Source organism: Nasonia vitripennis, unplaced genomic scaffold (genome assembly GCF_009193385.2).
Source record: "Nasonia vitripennis strain AsymCx unplaced genomic scaffold, Nvit_psr_1.1 unplaced0095, whole genome shotgun sequence".
In the NCBI taxonomy this organism is placed as follows: domain Eukaryota; kingdom Metazoa; phylum Arthropoda; class Insecta; order Hymenoptera; family Pteromalidae; genus Nasonia; species Nasonia vitripennis.
The window spans coordinates 79,307-82,500 of record NW_022279874.1 but is presented as its reverse complement, the minus strand read 5'-3'; the positions used below and the strand labels follow the sequence as shown (position 1 = coordinate 82,500).

Sequence of the window (3,194 nt, the reverse complement as noted above, 5' to 3'; positions counted from 1 at the left end):
GAACCCGCCACCGATTGGTTTTGATCTAATAAAAGCGTTCCTTCCATCTCTGGTCGGAACTCTGGTTTGCATGTATTAGCTCTAGAATTACCACAGTTATCCAAGTAAATGTGGGTACGATCTAAGGAACCATAACTGATTTAATGAGCCATTCGCGGTTTCACCTTAATTCGGCATGCACTGAGACATGCATGGCTTAATCTTTGAGACAAGCATATGACTACTGGCAGGATCAACCAGGGAGCTTCGTCGTAACAACGCAACAAAGTTGCGCGCACGAGAGCTCGTGTGTGACACGAGCGACTCACGCACGCGGTCGTGTCGAACGCCGATCAACGCTAAGGAAGACCGACGACACACTCCGTTTACGATCAAGTCGTCGAGCACACAAAGTATCGCGCGTGTAGACCAACCCGCCGCACGAACGAACGAGAGTCACACACGCGACACTTTGGGCACATTTTCGCATTCAAAATCACCTCGCAAGCACCTAAGCGCGCGCGAGTCACGGTACGCTACGTCTGCCCGTAATGAATTAACGTAGCGAGACCGCGGGTATTATCGTTCAAGTTCAAACAGTCTCTCTTGTAAAAAGAAGAGTCACACCCGACGTTAGACATTAGTCAAGTCGTCGTGGTCAGCGAAATAAATTCGCCTTGCGTGAAATAACGCATACAGTATTCTCGCTCGGAATGGAGTGAGTCGATGCTCGGTAGTTATCGTAATCTCAAGTAAGAGTAACGATCTGTTAACGCCTAGGGCGCGCACCGCTTAAAGGGCCATTCGGTCAAAGACACCGACCCGCGGTAATGCTGTGAATAACAATATTTCGTATAAAGGCTCGATGTCCGTAGACGCTCGAGCCTTTCTTACATATACCGAATCGCCCGCCGGGGCATCGGCGCCGTATAGACTTAAGCACGTCGGCTTATGGGAGAAAACCCGCAAAACTCGTGTCCTGCCTTCCCGGGACTGCAATACTTAAACATCTGACAGAAGTGAACACGCCGATGAGCAATGTGCGAGCACGAATGAGTGCTGTGCGAGCGTCAATGAGTGATGTGCGAGCGTCAATGAGTGATGTGCGAGCACGAATGAGTGATGTGCGAGCGTCAATGAGTAATGTGCGAGCACGAATGAGTGATGTGCGAGCGTCAATGAGTGATGTGCGAGCGTCAATGAGTGATGTGCGAGCACGAATGAGTGATGTGCGAGCACGAATGAGTAATATGCGAGCGTCAATGAGTAATGTGCGAGCACGAATGAGTGATGTGCGAGCACGAATGAGTGATGTGCGAGCACGAATGAGTAATATGCGAGCGTCAATGAGTAATGTGCGAGCACGAATGAGTGATGTGCGAGCAAGAATGAGCAATGTGCGAGCAAGAATGAGCAATGTGCGAGCGTCAATGAGTGATGTGCGAGCGTCAATGAGTGATGTGCGAGCACAAATGAGTGATGTGCGAGCGTCAATGAGTGATGTGCGAGCGTCAACGAGTAATATGCGAGCGTCAATGAGTAATGTGCGAGCACGAATGAGTGATGTGCGAGCACGAATGAGTAATATGCGAGCGTCAATGAGTAATGTGCGAGCGTCAATGAGTGATGTGCGAGCGTCAATGAGTAATGTGCGAGCACGAATGAGTGATACGCGAGCACAAATGAGTGATGTGCGAGCAAGAATGAGCAATGTGCGAGCACGAATGAGTGATGTGCGAGCACGAATGAGCAATGTGCGAGCTCAAATGAGTGATGTGCGAGCACGAATGAGCAATGTGCGAGCACAAATGAGTGATGTGCGAGCGTCAATGAGTGATGTGCGAGCGTCAATGAGTGATGTGCGAGCGTCAATGAGTAATATGCGAGCGTCAATGAGTAATGTGCGAGCACGAATGAGTGATGTGCGAGCACGAATGAGTGATACGCGAGCACAAATGAGTGATGTGCGAGCGTCAATGAGTGATGTGCGAGCACGAATGAGTAATATGCGAGCGTCAATGAGTGATGTGCGAGCGTCTATGAGTGATGTGCGAACACGAATGAGTGATACGCGAGAGTCAATGAGTGATGTGCGAGCGTCAATGAGTAATGTGCGAGCACGAATGAGTGATGTGCGAGCACGAATGAGTGATACGCGAGCACAAATGAGTGATGTGCGAGCGTCAATGAGTGATGTGCGAGCACGAATGAGTGATGTGCGAGCACGAATGAGCAATGTGCGAGCTCAAATGAGTGATGTGCGAGCACGAATGAGTATACCGAAATCTCAGGGTTCACCCAACTGCCCTGGCAGAAATGCGACCCTCCCGGGGCTCTTCCGTTCGGAAGATGGTAGATAGGGACAGTGGGAATCTCGTTAATGCATGCGAGCAATCTTCGTATAGATAGCTAAACGTTTCAGTTTACTGATTTAATCATTTTCTGCTCCCGCCGTTCGCACCGATCCCTATGTAATAATATTTCGCGCCTGACGTGATCACATTTCGTCGTAGATAGTGACAGTTATAATGTAGATTTATATAGCAAGAATGAGAGATATGCGAGCACGAATGAGTGATGTGCGAGCGTCAATGAGTAATATGCGAGCGTCAATGAGTAATGTGCGAGCACGAATGAGTGATGTGCGAGCACGAATGAGTGATACGCGAGCGTCAATGAGTGATGTGCGAGCGTCTATGAGTGATGTGCGAACACGAATGAGTGATACGCGAGCGTCAATGAGTGATGTGCGAGCGTCAATGAGTGATGTGCGAGAACGAATGAGTGATGTGCGAGCACGAATGAGTAATATGCGAGCGTCAATGAGTAATGTGCGAGCGTCAATGAGTGATGTGCGAGCGTCAATGAGTAATGTGCGAGCACGAATGAGTGATACGCGAGCACAAATGAGTGATGTGCGAGCAAGAATGAGCAATGTGCGAGCACGAATGAGTGATGTGCGAGCACGAATGAGCAATGTGCGAGCTCAAATGAGTGATGTGCGAGCACGAATGAGCAATGTGCGAGCACAAATGAGTGATGTGCGAGCGTCAATGAGTGATGTGCGAGCGTCAATGAGTGATGTGCGAGCGTCAATGAGTAATATGCGAGCGTCAATGAGTAATGTGCGAGCACGAATGAGTGATGTGCGAGCACGAATGAGTGATACGCGAGCACAAATGAGTGATGTGCGAGCGTCAATGAGTGATGTGCGA

At 49.4% G+C, this 3,194-nt stretch overlaps 1 non-coding gene across 1 annotated transcript in view; it reads right to left on the bottom strand.

Moving 5' to 3' along the window:
• LOC116418205 overlaps window positions 1-243 on the bottom strand; it is a 1,915-nt gene extending 1,672 nt beyond the window's left edge. Inside the window, exon 1 of the ribosomal RNA XR_004228283.1 lies at window positions 1-243. This exon is cut by the window's left edge and continues 1,672 nt beyond it. This is a non-coding gene — a ribosomal RNA (small subunit ribosomal RNA).
• Window positions 244-3,194: the final 2,951 nt, after the last annotated feature.